The sequence below is a fragment of the Miscanthus floridulus genome, chromosome 5 (assembly GCF_019320115.1).
Source record: "Miscanthus floridulus cultivar M001 chromosome 5, ASM1932011v1, whole genome shotgun sequence".
NCBI classification, from domain to species: Eukaryota; Viridiplantae; Streptophyta; class Magnoliopsida; order Poales; family Poaceae; genus Miscanthus; species Miscanthus floridulus.
Window position 1 is genome coordinate 48,951,332 of NC_089584.1, and position 18,413 is coordinate 48,969,744.

The 18,413-nt window shown below is 42.2% G+C and overlaps 2 pseudogenes; one reads left to right on the forward strand and one right to left on the reverse strand.

The window, feature by feature from the left end:
* The first annotated feature begins 599 nt into the window (after positions 1–599).
* LOC136454609 (uncharacterized) lies at positions 600–1,734 on the forward strand (annotated as a pseudogene).
* Positions 1,735–13,450: 11,716 nt separating this feature from the next.
* On the reverse strand, positions 13,451–15,733 carry LOC136454610 (mitochondrial outer membrane protein porin 1-like; annotated as a pseudogene).
* Positions 15,734–18,413: the final 2,680 nt, after the last annotated feature.

The window sequence follows — 18,413 nt, forward strand, 5'->3', positions numbered from 1 at the left end:
GGGATTTTTTATTTTCTTTTTTGGGTGTGCGATGGCCCCAGTGAGAGATCAGAATAGTGTGCTGCGGGTGGGAGTCTTTGCTTTGGCTTCTCAGCTGCCGGCCCACATGCGGAGTACTCCTTGGCCCACACCTAGACATTAGCCCTGTATAGGCTACGCCGACACTTACTAAGTCTAGAATTTTTTGCCGACACATTTCTTGCTAGTAGATAAACACCGACAGTTAACTTGTAGTCCTACATCCTTATTGCCAATAGATAATTTGATGTTAAAAAGATATACATTTGCCAACACATAATGGGTAGTCAAAACTCGACTTTTGCCAACACATAATTGTGGGCAAATGTGAGTCATGGTGTAGTGACAATAATTGATGTTATCGTCTGCTTCAAGCTTACCATAACAAGAAGCCAAGGCCACAACATGTCTCACCAGAAGGTTGGCAATGGTTGATAAGGAATTTGTGGACAGATGATGATTTTTAGGTACATACTACTCGTCCTAAATTATAGTGCTACATTATTGTTAATGACACATTTATGCAATTTATAAACCAGAAAAGGAACAACCAAAACTCTATCAATAGAGGAAAGCAAGAGATGGGGTCCAAAGTAGGAACTAGATCAATTGCTCAAATTGCTTACGATCTGGTGAGAAAAAAGTTACCAGGCAGATTTTTTATTTGCTACAAATTGTTCTGAATTAGTGAATACATGCTTTTTTATTCCAACGTAACGAGACCCAGAAACTGGTGAATGGCCTACTGCTATACAAGTTTGGAGGGCTACATATCAAAAGGCTGATGGGACATGGTCCATTCCAACGGGTGAAGAAATAATGGTATGAACATGTCAATTTGTATCCTACCTTTTGAACTAGGTTAGGTGGAAGTGATGTGTTTTTGTATGAAAAATATGCTAATAGAATTATGTATGACTCCTTCATGGTTATTATCTCTGTAATATAGTTTCTGATGTATTGTTCATTTAATGAGTTGAAAAGTCTGGGCACTATGATGTGTTTGCAATATCTCTAATCATGAACAATATTGTTTTAATGAGTTGTTTGTACATTTCACATATTATTTAATTTGTCTACATTTTTCATTTATTAGATAACATGTCTACTGATTTTGTTTTCAACACCAGCAACTCTGAGAACATTTGCATTACACTATCCTATAGCTAATTAATTTGTGCTCATACTTATGATTCATTACATGAACGTTTTTGGATGTTGCTTAGTATATGGGTTCTTAATTTGTTTGTTGTTTTATGCTTTGCAGACCAAGCTACAGGAAGCTGCTGGGATACATCAAGAAAAGATTTCTTCTGCGCCGGTGCCCATAGTGGAGCACTTCGCACTAGTTCTTGGTTGAAAGTCAAACCATTCACGTGGTGTTGGTATTCGTTCAGTAAACTGAGTGGCTGAGAAAAGGATCAAACTGCAGGCGCAAATTGAGGCTTCTAAAAAGCGTGAAGCTGCAGCTCAAGCACATGTAGATGCTGCTGAGCAACGTGCTGAGGCTGCTGAGCAATAGGCACAAGCTTTGGAAGGCCAAGTTTCCATGGTGGTCAAAACAAATGCACACTTGCAAGAAGAGCAGCAATCCCAACGTGATGACTTACTCCTTTGCGTCAAGCACAGAGTGGACAAGTTGCTCATCTAGTGAGAGAACAACTTGATAATCAAATGGCTGAATTAATCATACGCATACATTCTGGTGCCTCGTAGCCTCCAACATCTTAGAGTTTAAACCCTTTAGTTGAATAATTATTGTGAGACATTAAAGTAGTGTCAAGATAGTTATTTTGAGGGTTGTGAGTGTTCTCAAATTTGTGTACTGCTTGATTGCCAAATTTAAATTATTGAAATAAATATTATTCATGCAGATTTGAGAGGATCATATTGCTATAGTGTACATCTGTTTGAGTTATTTTTGTCACTATAACAAGGATAATAATGATGACTCGGTCACCACAACAACTAATATGTTTCACACAATTGAAACTTATCTTGTGACAAAACTTGTCTTGACTAATATTTTCCTACAAATGCTATGCTTTTTGGTGATGAAACTATTGATACAATTTGTCTTGTCAATTCTCACAAAAAGATAATTTTGTGTGACAAAGGTTTGCCACTGTAACTTACATGTGAGGATGAGTTTGCATCACAAATAAAAAGTATTTGTGTTAACAAGTGACCACATATTGTGGCAAACCATTAGACACAATTATAGTTTAATAGTGAGAACAAGCATCGACACGATAAACTCATGTAATGGCGAAACTTCTGTCACTAATATGTAGTCTCTAGTGACGATTAATTTTGCCACTTTTACAATGGTAATTGTGACAATTATATTGCCATAAATTCTGTATAGTTGTGTCAACTATTATTACTACTACAAACATTATAAGTGGCATAATTTTTTGCCACTAATGCGTATGTTTTTGTGACAACAAATGGGCCACAAATGGCCATGTTACTAGTGGAAGCACAATTTGTCACTAATGAGTATGGCTATTTGTGGGGAACAAAAAAATCATCACTATATCTGTGAGGCGGGTATTTGTGGTGACTAGTGGTGATTAAAAAAATCACCACAAAGGCTGATTTGTGGCGAAGAAATAAGCTTTTGTGATGAAAATTTTTGCCACAAAAACCCTTTGCCCTTGTGGTGTGCTTGGTGTGTGAGCTCATCTACAATGTCACCACCTATTTTCCTCTTGTCCAGGGTAGAATGTGCTCCGTCTCCTCAGGCCTTGTGCGTGTGGGTGCGCATTCTAGCTTGGGGGCTGGCCTATAGGGCTAAATGTTGCACGGCCCAGCGGCGTGATCAAAGTGTTGGGGATAGGTTGAAAATTCATTTCGATGCAAGAGGTAAACGAGCAGAAGGTATAGGCTTCGTCTTTCCCCATTCTGCCTGTTAGGGCAGAGCAACATTCTATTTCCTTTCACTCCCACATGCGAGTGCCCAACTTTGCCTTAGAGCTAGTCCATGAGGCTTGGTCTGAATGGCGCCTCGGAGCATTTGAGAGATCAGGAATTAGTTCACTGATTTGTCCTACCGTGAGCACAAATGGTGAGGTTCAAAACAAGTGCTTTGTCCAACGACAGATGGTGTTTAGGCTTTACATATATATGATGTGCTTAGCATATTCGTTTGTCATTCTGCTATTCTTTCACTTACTTTTCATCCAAATTAGAATGTGCTTCCTCCCCTTAGTCCTGCACTTGTGAATGCATGTTTCAACCTAGGGGCTAACCCATGGGGATGAAATGTGCATGATCTATCGGAGCGACCGGACGTCAAAGGGTAGATCGCAGATCCAGCATAATGCGGAAAGAAAGCAAGAGGATGACCAACACTCTTCTTTTCCTTTGTTCCCTTCATCTTGAGTGTACAAGTTCCCCATTTCCTTCCAATCTCATGCACGGGTGCCTAGCCTTGCCTAGGAGCTGGTCTGTGAGGTCTGGCCGAGTGGCGTGAGCGAGAGATCAGGACACGGGTCACCGGCTCATCGCAGCATAGGGAGTGGCCAGTAGAGACTCGAAAATGGGTCGCTAGGACGATGATAAACAATGCTATGTCATGGATCATGTGCATGTTCCTATGTGTGCAACCTTCGTGAGTGAGTCATGTACAGTTGCTTGCGTAAGTCGGATCGGAGTACTCGGGGGTCCACACGATACTAGGATTTGATGTGTGGAGGCTATGATCTTTGGTTCGCTCCATGTGTCGATCCTGGTCCTAGCTCTCTGGTGCTTATGGGTCAGCCTACATGTGTATGTGGATGTGCTTGGGGTAGAGCGGCTAGAGTAAGGGCTGATATAACTTACCGATGTGTCGGAAGCCATTGCAGATCTAGCCGTCTTGCTCAGGGCGTGGTGAGCCCCCGAGTGCTTGTCTATGGAGAAGTTGTTGCAATCTCTATGGTGTGAGCTGTTGAGGACGTTTCTTTAGTGCTTGGAATGGTTGCAGCCAGCGCAGATCGACCTCTCGAATGACTTTGGGTCGATCTCTGCCGACCCGACATCCTTGATAGGCTCACGAGCCCCCAAGGGTGACTTCTCGAGTTTGGATTGTTGTAGCTTCTGACGTCCTTGATAGGCTCGTGAGCCCCCAAGGGTGATTTCTGGCACTGTTGCGAGGAAACGATTGCTGAGTTAACTTCGAACCTAGCTTAACCTTGTATCATTACTCTTTTACCTTCTATCTTTCATTCCTTTTACCATGGATCTAGCATCCACCCCTATCCATCAATACGCTGCACCTACGAGCACATGCTTGGAGCCACTAGAATCCTCAAAGCCTAACCTAACACCTGGCTATGAGGTGCGCCCATGTGTTAATCAACATGGTCCAGGATCAAACCTTTTCAGGCGAAGATGATGAAAATCCTTATTCCCACCTAAATGAGTTTGAGCAAACCTATACATGCCTATGCATTGCGGGCATGTTAGACGAAACCTTACGATGGAAGTTTTTTCCTTTCTCTTTGATAGGAAAAGCTAAACATTGGTACAAGAAAACCATAGAGAGTAGACAAGGGGATTGGGAAGCCTTGTGTTCTAGCCTTTGTTTGTATTTCTTTCCCATCCCTAGAGTAGTCAGCCTTTGTTCATAGGTTCTAACTTTTAAACAAGAAGAAAAAGAATCTCTAGGCATGGCTTGGGAACACTTTAATGCTCTTATTAATACTAGCCCTAACCTTGCCATTTAGGACCCATTCTTCTTCAATATTTTTACATGGGTCTTGATAGGAAAACCTCAAAGCATCTTGATACGACCTCAGGAGGCTCGTTTTTGCATGTCTCCGCTAATTTGGGGAGAAGCATTCTTACTAAAATTCTAGAGAACACCCCTAAAGAAGTAGAAAAGAAGCTATTAGAGGAGGAATTCTAGATAGCTGAACCAGAATCGTTGCCTAACCCAGCACTAACTTCAACTATGCCAAATCCTAAACCACCAGAAAAGGAGGAAACTCCAATTTTGGATTTCATGCTTGAATTCGAGGATGAACTTTTTGATGAATACAGAGATACCTTGAATTATCATACCATGAGGAGACCCCAAAAGCCTAGGAAATCATCATCCCATGAAGAAATTCTTGACCCTTCTGAGGAAGCTTTCCTTAAAAAGACTACGAAAGAGCTAGTGTCTATTATAAGCAACGAAAGGTTAGAAGAATCAGAGCTTTGCTCTAATGTGATTGTCTAGACTCACTTTCTATATACATTTGCTACCAAATTAACAGAGCTCCTTTTGATGCTCTTTATAATCTAGTTGTGGGTGTTAATATCATGTGTGCATCCTTTGCTCATGATTTATTAAAAGACATGCCATTAACCCCAACAATAAAGTTATTGAAAAGTCTTTCAGGACACATTCTCCTAAGTTTGGGAATTTTGTATGTCCTCCCTATCTAGGTAAAATGAACCATGGTTTATTTGAGCTTTTATATCTTTGATATCATGGAGTTTGACCTATTGATAGGACAACCAATTGAAAGACTTATCCAAGAAGGACAAATGGGGAAGTTGAAAATAAGTCTTGGGAAAAACTTTGAGCTTTCTATACCCTTTACTCATTCTCTAAATGCTGAGGCTAAGCCAATTTCTTAGGAAGACCTAATGGAAGAGGTTAAGGTAGCATCTCTTGATAACTTGATCGAACCCAACCTTGAAGATGATGCCCAGTTCCTCATCGAGGAGGAAGAGGAAAATCCTACAGAACCTGAACCTTTAGATGAATTGCTGGAACCACCTAAGCCCACCATTGAGCTTAAACCCCTACCTTCTGGTCTTAGATATACTTTTCTCAATAATGATTAGGGTTCTCCTATGATCATAAGTGATAAACTCTCTCAAGAAGAATCCCTTCGCTCTGCTTTTGGCTACTCGCTCCAAGACCTTAAGGGAATCAACACTGCTCTTTGCACCCATCGCATCCCTATAGACCCAGATTCTATACCTTCTAGCGAGCCACTGCATAGGCTTAATAATGCGATGAGAGAGGTTGTTAAGAAAGAGGTTATGCCTAAAAATGAGGCATGACTATTGTTAAAAATAAAAAAATGAATTAATCCCCCAAAGAACCATCATAGGATGGCAGATGTGTATTGACTACCAAAAACTTAACAAGGCAACAAATAAAGATCATTTTATGTTGTCCTTCATTGATGACATGTTGGAGCGACTAGCAAATCACTCTTTCTTTTGTTTTCTCGATGGGTATTTAGGTTATCACCAGATACCGATCCATCCAGATGACCACAGCAAAACCACCTTTACATGTTTGTATGAAACTTATGCTTATCGTAGAATGTCTTTTGGACTATGTAATGCTCCAGTTTCTTTCTAAAGAGGCATGATGTTTATATATATGTTCTGATATGATTGAAGAAATCATGGAAGTTTTCATGGCTGATTTTTCTGTTTATGTAAAAACTTTTGATTATTGTCTTGAAAATTTAGACAAGGTTTTGCAAAGATGTGAAGAAAAGCACTTAGTCCGTAATTGGGAAAATGTCATTTCTCTATAAAATACCCTCCACTTCTGGTGTGTTGCACCCCACCTCCATTTGCCTCTATAAAATACCCTTGGTCCTTGCTCTTCTTCTTCATCTCTGTTCCCCTCGTATTCGGAGCAGAGCTATGAAATCCAGTCGCTATTGTGGAGCTAGGTTCGTCAGTCTGAGGTGATGGTGTAATCTGAGGAGAAGAAAGGATCTGGTTCGTCGAAGAAGTTCAAGTCTACCATTGGTTGATTCGGTCTTAGGGTTTATGATGTTTTACTACTCAGTTGACTATTTTTGGATCTGTTGATCATACGCCATGTTTTGGATACTCATTATCCTGTTCTTTCTCCATTGCCCTCGTCTATCTCGACTTTTGGATTAAGTCTCGGTTGTATTAGGTTGCTTGGAACCATGTATCCCTAGATCCCTGTGTGGGTTAGCATTCGAAGTCGTGTAATCTTTCGTGTAATCCCTGATCTATGGAATATAATCGCGTTTCCCCTCTTTTGGTTTGTGCTTCGAATCTCAGGATGAGATTCTTTTTAAGGGGGGTTGGTTGTAACACCCCTGGGGTTACGAGCTCGTTTAGCACCACGATTTAGGCCTAAGAAAAATTTTCAAAACGATTTTCTCAGATTTTAAAATTTAACTTAAGAATGTCTGATAGCAAATAAAAGGGCGAATGGCTTGTTTATTTGATTAAGCATGAAAAAATAGTTTTTATAAACAAAAATTGTTGAAAGTAAAATTTGCGTGTGGGGAAGGCCCGAGGCTATCCACGGAATTACCCGACCAAGAGCTTGGCCCTTGCGAGGGATTTCTTGTGAGGGGCTCCAACGAGGACTAGGGGGAAGCTTGCGTGCTTCTCGATACCTCGGTAAAAATACTAGAGTCATCGACAGGAGTTTGCATATCTCTACCTTGCTCTTTAGCTTCCGCATTTACTTTGTTTACATTACTTCATTTGCGGTAGAGATAGCAACACACTAGCAAAACCGTAGTTGCACATTTAGATAATTTATCTATTGCATAGGTTTTGCTAGGGTTAGAAAAAGAGGCCATAGTTTAGAGTTAGATTTTTAAGTTGCCTAATTCACCCCCCTCTTAGGCGTCACGGTCCCTTCAAGGGGCATGACTACCATGATAGCCCAATCGATCTTCATTACCGTGACCTAACTTATTTGCCTCTACAAAACACATGTTAGTCACAGTAATCATGTATTGTCATTAATCACCAAAACCCAACTAGGGGCCTAGATGCTTTCAATCCTGATCTTGAGAGCATGATAAATTTGTCAACAAGGGTCACAAGGTTTGACCAAACTCAATACAATGATAAGAAATATATGTAGAAGGTTTTCCTAGTTTATCATATCATATCATATTTGGCTCTGGTAGGACATTGCTTTACCACAAAGGAGAGGTGTAGCTATTCTTTTAACTTTTTTAGAAATAAAATTCTCCAATAATGAGACATCAAGAATCAAGTTCTCATTATTCTACTATATGTCATTCCACAACAACTTAAGTAAGATGGGGTCCCTATTAATACGTTCCCAACTATAGATGGCCAATGGGCCGGCCTGGCCCAGCCCGACACGGGCCCGTGCCAGCATGGCCCGATAGACAACGGGTCGGCACGACACGCTGTGCCTCCCGGGCCATGCCTCACAGGGCCACGAGCCTAGCCTTTGGCCCAGGCACGGCCCTATGGGCCGATTTCTGTGCCAGGCCAGCCCGAGAAGCATGGCCATTTTCACAGACCGTGCTAGCCCGAGGCCCACTAAGGCCAGCCACCACGCAGGGGCCTTGGGGGAGGAGGGTGGCTGCCGGTGTGCTCAAGGCCGGCGTGTGCACCGTGGCCACACGGGGAGGCGAGGAGGTGGTCACCGGGGCTAGGAGCTGTGCAGGTGGTGCCCTACCTCAAGCGATGGAGAGGAGATGAAGAGGGGGTGAGCGAGATAGAGAGGAGAGAATCAGAGAAAACAAGGAAGGGAGGGAGTCGCTAGATCTGCTTGCCCTCGCGCTCCTAGCCGCGCGCCGCTGAGGGAGAGTGAGGGAGGGAGTTTGGTCATCGTACCTGCGCTGGATCTTAGCGGAGGAGGCACAGCAAGGGAGAGGGTGGGAGGGAGCCCACCATGCACCGAGGATGAAGGGGAGAGGGAGGCCATTGGATCTGAGCTGAGGGAGGAAGGGAGAGGGAGAGGGGGATCTGCATGGGGAGGGAGAGATGGAGGATGGGGGAGGGAGGGAGGGCGTCGCCATGCACCAAGGATGAGGGAGAGAGGGAGGCCATCGGATCTGAGCTGAGGGAGGGAGGGAGAGGGAGAGGGAGAGGGAGAGAGAGATGGAGGACGCAGGGGTAGCCGTGGGAGGTGGTGGCGGCCGTCGACATGCTTGTCCTCGAGGCAGATCCGGCTAGAGGCAGGGGTAGCCCATAGGAGGTGGCGGTGGACGCCACCGAGGAGGATTTAGGCCCATGCGGCGTGCAGCAAGAGGAGATAGGATTAGGGGGAGGGGGAACCGACGAGGTGAGCTAGGGGCCTAGGGGCGCGGCCGCGCGGGGTTGGTAGGCTGGGCCGCCAGTGGGCCTCCGGCTCTAGAGCGGGCCGTGTTGTGCTAGCCCACGTGCCTAGGGTAAGGCCCAGGCATGACCTGCTCCTTCGGGTCGTGCTAGCCTAGGCCCGCTCACCACCGGGCCGGGCCATGCTTGATCCAGGCCAAAAAAATGGGCCTTGGGCTGGGCCGACGGGCTCGGGCTACATGGCCATATATATTCCCAATAGTAGCAACACTTTCAAGAAAAGTATTATGTGAGTCTATCCTTAAGTCATGACTATAATAATCTTTCCTCATGTTTTAGAGTTGTTTATTATAGGATTTTCAACTTGGTTCAAAACAGAAAGCGAAACATGTGAAAGTAGATCATACGGGCCGCAAACATGATCGTGGACGAAGCGCAAGGCAAGGCGACACTGTGATGGGCCAGTCGGCCCAGTAGGTAGACCGAATGGCCTGCCCCAGAGCCCATTCGGGTCTATCTTTGGCCGACGTCGTCCTTGGTCTATTACTTCCTGAATTTCAAGATTTTTGCTATCGGATCTCGTTCTGTTGTCGCGGTGTGCTCCCCCCACACTTGTTTCCTATTTTCCTTTATGCACAATATGTGGAGACAAACACATATACAAAATAGAGAGCAGGTAATAATAACAAGATTCCATTAATATCATAGGGCACTTTATTACACAATCAAACCTAACCACAAACTTTTAACTAGCACAAACTTTCAACCACTCTAGCCACCTAATTGTGCCCTATCAGTTCACAACCTAACTTTAACTCTCATACTTCTCTTTGTTGACAACATAGTGACTTAAGATCACAAGCTCATATTCAAGGTTCTTACGATAAACGTGCTCCTTATCTATTCTAAACTGTAGAGCGTGGGTATAATCGGTGAGAGTTTTGATCTTGTCATGTAGCATGGCAATGGTCGGCCATTGGCACTTCTCGTCATTCTCTAGGACAGAGGGTGGCGCCCTCTTCTTCTCCTTCGGTGGCACGGCCTTCACTTGCTCAGGAGCAGCACAAACACCATCTATGGTCAAGTGAGGCATGTCCGACTTGTTCTTCGCACATGTGATGTCTTGAAACTTATTGGTCTTCACCTCGGTTAGCGTCTCGTTCGCCCTCGATAGAAGGATGTTGATTGCCTTGGGGACCTTGATCGTTGGCGGTGTGTTGGGTTGACATGCCTTGTCCTTGAGAAGTAGACACGGTGAAGGCAGAGCGATCATTGGACGACAGATGGCTTGAGCGAAGTAGGATTGGTTGGAAGGAACATGAGCAACTTCTCATGGCAGGAGATGCTTAGCGGTATGGGTTCTTGAACTCCGTAGGGGACGATCTCTCTATCGGCCATTGGAACTAGGGAGGTGGAGAGTTTTGGTGCTGCTGGAGGTGGAAGGCTTTTGATGGAATAGCTATGGAGGCAGGCAGAGGCTCGTTTATATAGGGGGAAAAACTTGCAGCAGGGGTCAAGATCTTATCATTTAGGGTTTCGTAACAAAGGAAAAATGAATGCGGCGGAAAACTACGGAATGGTAGAGGAAAAGGTTCTAGAATACATAAGAAAATTGACCGGAGGTAGGGGGACTAACAGGTGGGCCGGCCGGCCAAGAGGTGGGCCCAGCCGGCCCCACATGTCATCTTCTCGTGGGGTTTTTCTCACGATGATTTCTAATGCCTAACTAATCCTGAAAAAAGATATTCTCGTGTTACGAGATGTAAAGAGGAGGGTAGTGGTGTAAATCTATGAAAAAATAAGAAAATCTACCTTATCCAAATCTTCAGTTGTTTTTTAGGTTCTCGAAACATCTTGAGACGATGACCATTTACCTTGAATAACGTACCTTCGTCATTTTAAAGTATTACCGCTCCATGTGACGAGGTGCTTATAACCTTGAATGGTCCTTCCCATTTGCTCCAAAGCTTTCCGTGCCCGAATAATTTAACCCTAGAATTAAAAAGTAATACCTTATCTCTCGGGGCAAACTCCTTTGATGAAGGACTCCAAAGAAATTATTTATACCTACATTACAATGTTCTAATGAGAGTATCTCAAATCAATTATTAGGTACTGCTCTCTCTATTTCAAATTATAAGATATTTTGGCTTATCTAGATACATTTATTTTGCTATGTACATAGATATACACTATGTCTAGATACATCGTAAAAGAAATGTATCTAGAAAAGCCAAAACGTCTTATAATTTGGAATAGAGGAAGTATTGTTTTGTGTGACCAGAGATAACCCATCCTTATATATCTTTGAAACAATTAGTTGATGGTGATCCAACAATAAAATATCCTAACATCTTATGAATTATTGAATTATTGACTTAAAACTTATCTCATGTTCACAGTACAAGATGTAAACATATTGAGTACATTTAATCAATGCAGTGTATAAATTACTATTAATATATATATTCCATTTTTTCTTCATTTGAATCGAATGTTTTAAATTGCAGTCTATGACATTTAGCTATAGAAAGCTATAGCCGACTATAGTGGAAACTATTTCATTTGAAAATTCTTAATTAGTTGTGCATGGAAACATTTAAGTAGACAAAATTTTATGAACACAAATAGTCAAATACATGTACAAGATCTAGGACAATATGTTTCCAAGCACATTACTTAACATTCATCATATCAATCAACATGTCGTCGCTATCAACATTCAATAGTCAACACTTCTATAAATATTAAATGGTTTATTACATCATTTATTAAGTAAAAAACCTAAAGGAGAGACATAGATTATAGTCCTTTAGATTAAAAGAACAAAAATCTACCTTGGTCAGGATTAGCAGTGCTAAAATATATCATGACTAAATTAAAAAGCGGTGTTTAGCGGAACTAAGATATTTAACGGCAATAGCGGAACAATTGACAGTAGCGTAGTAGTAGACCTTGTGAAAAACTATGTAGAAGTTATAACGGGTTATTTAAAACCATGTTTGAATCACTATTAGAAATCCTTATAGAATCACTATTGGAAATCTTTATAGCATATGATGTCATGTGTCTTTTAAGCCTGTAGTGATACACGAGCATGAACCTATTAATTGATGACGATAATTAACATGTAAATGAACATGGCCCTGATGAAGAATGCTATTTTAGTAAGTCCAATATTGAATACCTTCCAACAAAAATTTAGTTATAAAAAGAAGAATCCGACTATGTTAATCTTGTATGACTTGTAGTTGTAGAGTTTTCTTGAAAAATATCTATCAAGAATACATGTTCAAAAAACCTTACATCCCGATTTGGGTATTGGCATAAAATGATAACAGACGCAAGTTAGAGCATAATAATAAAAAATATTTTTATGAAAATTTATGTTGCTTTCATTATAAACTAGCCATGGCTGCCCGCGCTTCGCTGCGGGTGATTTGCTTGGTATAGAAAACCTCATATGACTAATATGTTTTCTCATCGTATTAGTACTGAAGATTGGTCTCAATACCATAAACGAACATAGAGGTTGGTTGTCATTACATGGTGCCTATTCTAGGCCAACAAATAAATGACATGTTAGTGGAAAGAAGTATTTGATGGAGTTGGATTCAAGCAACTAACACACTTAAATTTGAAGTACAACATTGGATAGCATTACATTATAGGCAAAAATAGAAAAAACTAAAACACAAGTACTTCTCCTAACGGTAGGGTTTAAAAAAGTGAATTAGGATCCACTCTTCTTAGGTGAATCTACAACACGCATCTAATAACTACGGATGACAATAACGACAAGAGTACAATACAGGAGTACAGCGACGAAAAGCACTACTACTACGGGTACAGCATCCCAAGGCAACTAATCTACCTTGGAACCACGCATCTTGATTCCTGTGCTTGGCGGATTCTTTTATTGTCCTGGCTATGGATCTGCAGCTTCTCGCGCTAATGGCTGAGTGAGAGGAACCAAGGGTTCTGCTTCTAACACTTCCAAAGGTGGAGGCGCTGGTGGTTCTACATCACCGGTTCTCCTTGTTTCAGTTGGGTGGATAGGGATCCCCTCCAAGATCGGGGCACCCCGCATTTCATCAACCAGCGCCCTCCGCTTGGCCCTAGTGAACAAATAGGCCTCACCTAGTTGATGAACATGCCGATCTTCAGCCTCCTTCAGAGCTTCTAACATTGTAGTCTCCCGGCTCTCAGCAGCTGCAGCACTGCCATGCGCTTCGGCGAGCTGCACCTGGAGCATCCGAGTGAAGATCTCGGCTTCTTCGGCGCGCCAGAGGCACGCCCTCAGCTCCAAGGCTTGCCGGTCATACTGCTCATCCAGAGCAAGCAAGTACGTGGTTAAGCGCACCACGATAGGACTATCTTCTTGCGCATCACGCCCTTGCAAAGCCTCCATGCGAGCCATCCATGGCCGCCGATTCCTATCCAAGGGTGGAAAGAACTTCATGGGGGTATGGGCAACGGGCTCTTCATAGAGCTGGCAAAGGTACCACGTACCCCTTGCAAAAACGGTTGCAGAAAACAGGACCACCCCTACCTCAATTGACACAAGTCACCATCAACCATTGTAAACAAGTTTAGAATTCTACCGAGCTTGAATTATTGTGAAGGTTGCTCATTTAACAGAGCGCTACACAGACGACCAAAAAATTTCCTCAATGAAACATTTCACAGTTCATGAAATCGACAGACTGCAACGACCAAAAGATGCCGGGAACCCCAACAGTTTTGTTTTCACCAACTGACCTGATCTGATCAAAACAGTCATGCTAGGAGCTTAGAAGGAAAAAATATGGTCTCGATAACCAATCAGGGCTTGAGGGCCACGGCAATCCCGACCTTCGAGCTCTTCTCGATGGTCTTTGTGTCGACCTCGACCGAGATGGTGACCAGTGACTTTGGGCTCCACTCATGCTGGATGAGGGCGCTGGCCTTGCCAGAGTTGTTGGTGCGGGCCTTCAAGACGGTTAGTGGGTCTAGAGCGTGCTGCCCGCCAAAGTTGAGGGTGTTTTCATTGGTTGAGAAGCTATGGGTAAGCTCTACCCCAACAGCTGTGTTGCTCAATTCGCTCACCTTGTGGTAGTAAGCTCCAGTAAGGCTGTCTCCCCTGTTGTTCCTGCAAGAGAAGGTTGGATCAGTAACATGAAATTTGGAAAGGCACTGCAATAATAAGACAGTAAACATCCTAGAAGAAACGGGATTATATCTGTTGAGGAGCTATGACATCAGTTTCATTTAATATAAGAAAATTATACATAGGGCTTTTCACTCAATTAGGAAACCAAAATACTGAGCATCAAACCCAAAATTATACATAGGACTTTTCACTCAATTAGAAAACCAAAATGCTTAGCATCAAACCCTTCCTGGAGGCACTGCTCAATATTAGCCATATTGCCACCAGCCTACTGCAAAAGATCCTTTTTTTCAATGAAACAAAAAAAACACTTAGCAAAGTCAGTAACTTTCATCAATTGCTGTACATGCAATAATCTGAGTGACTTAGGAACTCGTGTTTGTTGCAAACAAATATAAGTGAAGCAAAAATATAAAGTTGCTTCTTTCAAAAACTCCATTTGAGAAATGTCTCAAAAGGCGAAATCATGGTGACAATATATTAATATTTTGACTATTTTTTATGCACTAAACCAGCTACACAACGGCTTGAAGTTGAAACAAATTAAGCAGGGATTTGCACTTAACCATAAAAAAAGAGATTACAAGTATCAAATAAGCTTAAGCGTTGTCAAATAACAGTCGCATACAGTGCCTAAATATATAAGATTACTACACTTTGAAAACTCACAGGGTCAGGGATGCGATGAGGTCTTCATGAGTGAATCTCAGTCTAGCGTTGTATTTGGTTAAGTTCCCAGTGGCAGTATCAAGTGAGACATCTGCACCAACTGCAAGAGCCTTAGTGCCAAAGGCAGCAGAGAGGTTGACTACAGGATTGGCTGTCAGACTAATGCTTGCATTAACTCCAGCATAATCATGCAAATACTAAAGCTCAACCTGCAACCAGAAATAAATACATGAATACATTGAAGAATAACCTTCCACTTAAGAAATAATAAAATGAATTAGATTATTACCTTTCCAGCCCTCTGATCAGGAACAGCAAAGCTAAGGATGGTTTTCAGTCCTAGAGTTGTAATCTCATCAGCAGTAACTGTAGTAATGATCTGAACAGCACGTCAAAGCAAGCAGTCAACAGAACTCGAACAGTGAGAAACATGACAGATCAACTAATTAGTCAAAGAGCAAATTGTTGACCAACACAAATAGCATGCTTGATAATAGTTTGGCAAACTACTACTATTAGTCTAGGTGATATCACAAGAAATGAACATGTTGCAGGTCCATTTTGAGAAAAGCATGCAATTTCCAGGGGTTAAGTATATACATATACAGAGAGAGAGATTTACATTTGACTCTGAGTTTGCTTTCACATCTACCGTAATGTTCTTGTTCTTTATCTGTGATTGTATCTCACCAAAGATCAGGTCAGCTTTCTTTGTGCTAGAAGCAGTGACAGCCTGCATGAAAAAAGCAACAGAGGATATTAAAATTATAAGAATATGATAGCCATGCATGCAAATAATTCTAACATAGTCACGATTTTCAGTACAAGCATGTAGGCAGCATTAAGAGAACAATCAAACATATACACGCAAACCAAACAATTAGTTGTTAAATCACCCAAGCCTTTACCATTTAGACCACAACATATGTAATTCCAGACTCCAATACATCAACGGAAAATACAAGTTGCAAAAGTCATCATGAGTTGAGAAACATAATTATGGTAACAGCATACCTGGGGTTCAATACAATCATTTTTCAGGTGTTTGATACTTCCATTATAGTTTTATTATCCTCAATTGTTTAAGTTCAGTACAGATATATTTTTCCTAAAAGTCTAAAACCCATCAAAACCTACAATTTACTCACATCCCAACCATGGAAGGAAATCCACCGAGCCGTGCTGACATCGCCCAGCTACTTACAATTATTCTACTCAATAACTGACTACCCACTGTCCTCCCACTATCCAGACAGTGCCAACATGTGTTACATCCCCTAAAAATTGAGCCCGACACCAGTTACATAACTAAAGCTGGCTGCTATTTCACATCACCTCCCAGTTTTTACTAGAACCACAACAGCGTGGGGTTCCACCGTCCTTTTTTATTCAAACCCTTTTCTCCCCCGGCTAAGGGGGTTTCTCTAGCGACCCACTTATTCAAAACAAGCATTAAAAAGAGCATCACATGTAAATCACACATTGCCAAATCCTATACCCTACAGCAAAAAACGAACAAGCAGATAGGCATAGAGCACAACTCAAGGCTATGCAGGAACCCAATCTAATCAATAATCTCCTGTGCTGGCTTTCGCTACCAAACAGCCACTCACTCGCTAAGATCGAGCAACAGGATCCGAACCCCACAGACGAATCCAATAGAAGATCATGAACCCATCCCACGGCTATATCAACCACCCATCCCAAGCAAGAATCCATCAGCACTAGAAAGTTCTTTCCTCTTATAAGGTCGAGTGCCTACAGGGAAAAGAAAAGGTAATGTCAACTCGTTCCCTCGAAAAAATATACCAAAGGAAAAAAATAAATATCCACACACAAAGAACTAAATAAAGGAGAGAAAAGATTAGTGTAAAATTTATTTCTATATAAATTATAGAATATGTTAATAGCACTACAGCGCCAATGTATTATAAGTGTAGACTATGTTAAAAGCACGCAGGCTAGGAAAACTTACATGACTTGGTGGAATGTGCTTTCCACTCAGGAGATCAAGCGAGACAGTGCCAAAACTGTAAACCACTCTCAGGACTTACTCTGCCTGCAGAACAGATAACAGTTAAAGAGGCACATTCCCAAAATGTTTCATGGGATATTGCTAGTGTGACACATTTACCTGTCTTAAGATACTGAGGAGGCGTGAAAGCCAAATTAGTACTGTAACTCTTTCCATCCCTGCTGTTCTTCATCAGACCAAAACATGATAGTCTTGGATTACCATCCTACAAAATTGGCCCACAGTCAAAACACAAAAGGATTAATGCTTTTGTATGAAAGATCTGAGAAGCAGCTAATGCGAACAAGTAAAGACCTACCACATCAAAGATGACCCTGTATGCATGCAGATCATGATAGAGTGCCCTCCCTTTGCTACTGCAGTAGTCCAACGCCTGTGCCACATAAAGCGCAGCCCTCATCCTCATTGCCCAACCCAATGGATTTGTCTCCCCTGACACATATAACCACCATGAGGATAAAATGCAGCTATCGTCTTTTTTTAACACAGAGCAACTATCATATATTAGATTGGTATAATCCACTTAAAGATCAAAATTTTAAATGCTTAAAGCTCCTGACAGCCATATCCCTCCGAGAGTGGTCCATAAATGGAAGGTCATAGCAATTCAAATCCTCCCTAATAAGTACCATTTGTTGGAAGCAACATTTGCAGGTTAGATGCAAATCAAGCTACATATATCCTCTAGCATGGCCAAAAAATCAATGGCATGAATGACTGCTGCACCTCCAACCAGAACAAAGTAACAAACTGAGACAACCCAATATTGGTGATTAAAAGTAACTATAGAAAACCAGTGTCTTGATTTATTGCTAGCCTAAAGTACAGAAATAGCACCAGATACAACAAACAGGTAGAGGATTTGGCACTAGAAACTACTTCCACCCTCTGCGGCCAAAGGCCACATTTCCACAGTGGTTACTGGTACTGAGGTACAGGCGACAAACACACATCCTTAAATATGGTGACTAAAATTAATTATAAAAGACCAATGTCGATTTCCAGTTAGCCTAAAGCACAGAAATAGCCCCAAATAAAGCAAACAGCTAAACAGTTGTGCAGCAGAAACTAACTTGAACAACACTCTACAATTTAAGGCAACACTTCCGGATTGGATACAGGTGACAAACACACATCCTTAAATATGGGTCCCAATACCATCACCTTGATGCTACATTCGAACTAGTACCACATCAGAATCAACTCGCTAATGTAAGAGAAGAGTGAGGAAGGAGAAACCAAACATACAGTGGAAGAGATGCTTTGCCAAGGTCTCATGCCGCATGAACTCTGCGACGAGGAGACGCTCGACGCTCTCGCAGTAGCAACCGATCAGATTGGCCAGGCGACCACTACGCAGCTGCCCAACAGCCCTCGCCTCCTCCTGCACCCACAGACACACAGTCATTCAATCAGACGCCACAGAGCCAAGACGAACACAAGAAACAATCCATCCATCACACGGAGCAAGGTACACGAACCAGGAACTGGCGCGAGTCCGGCTAG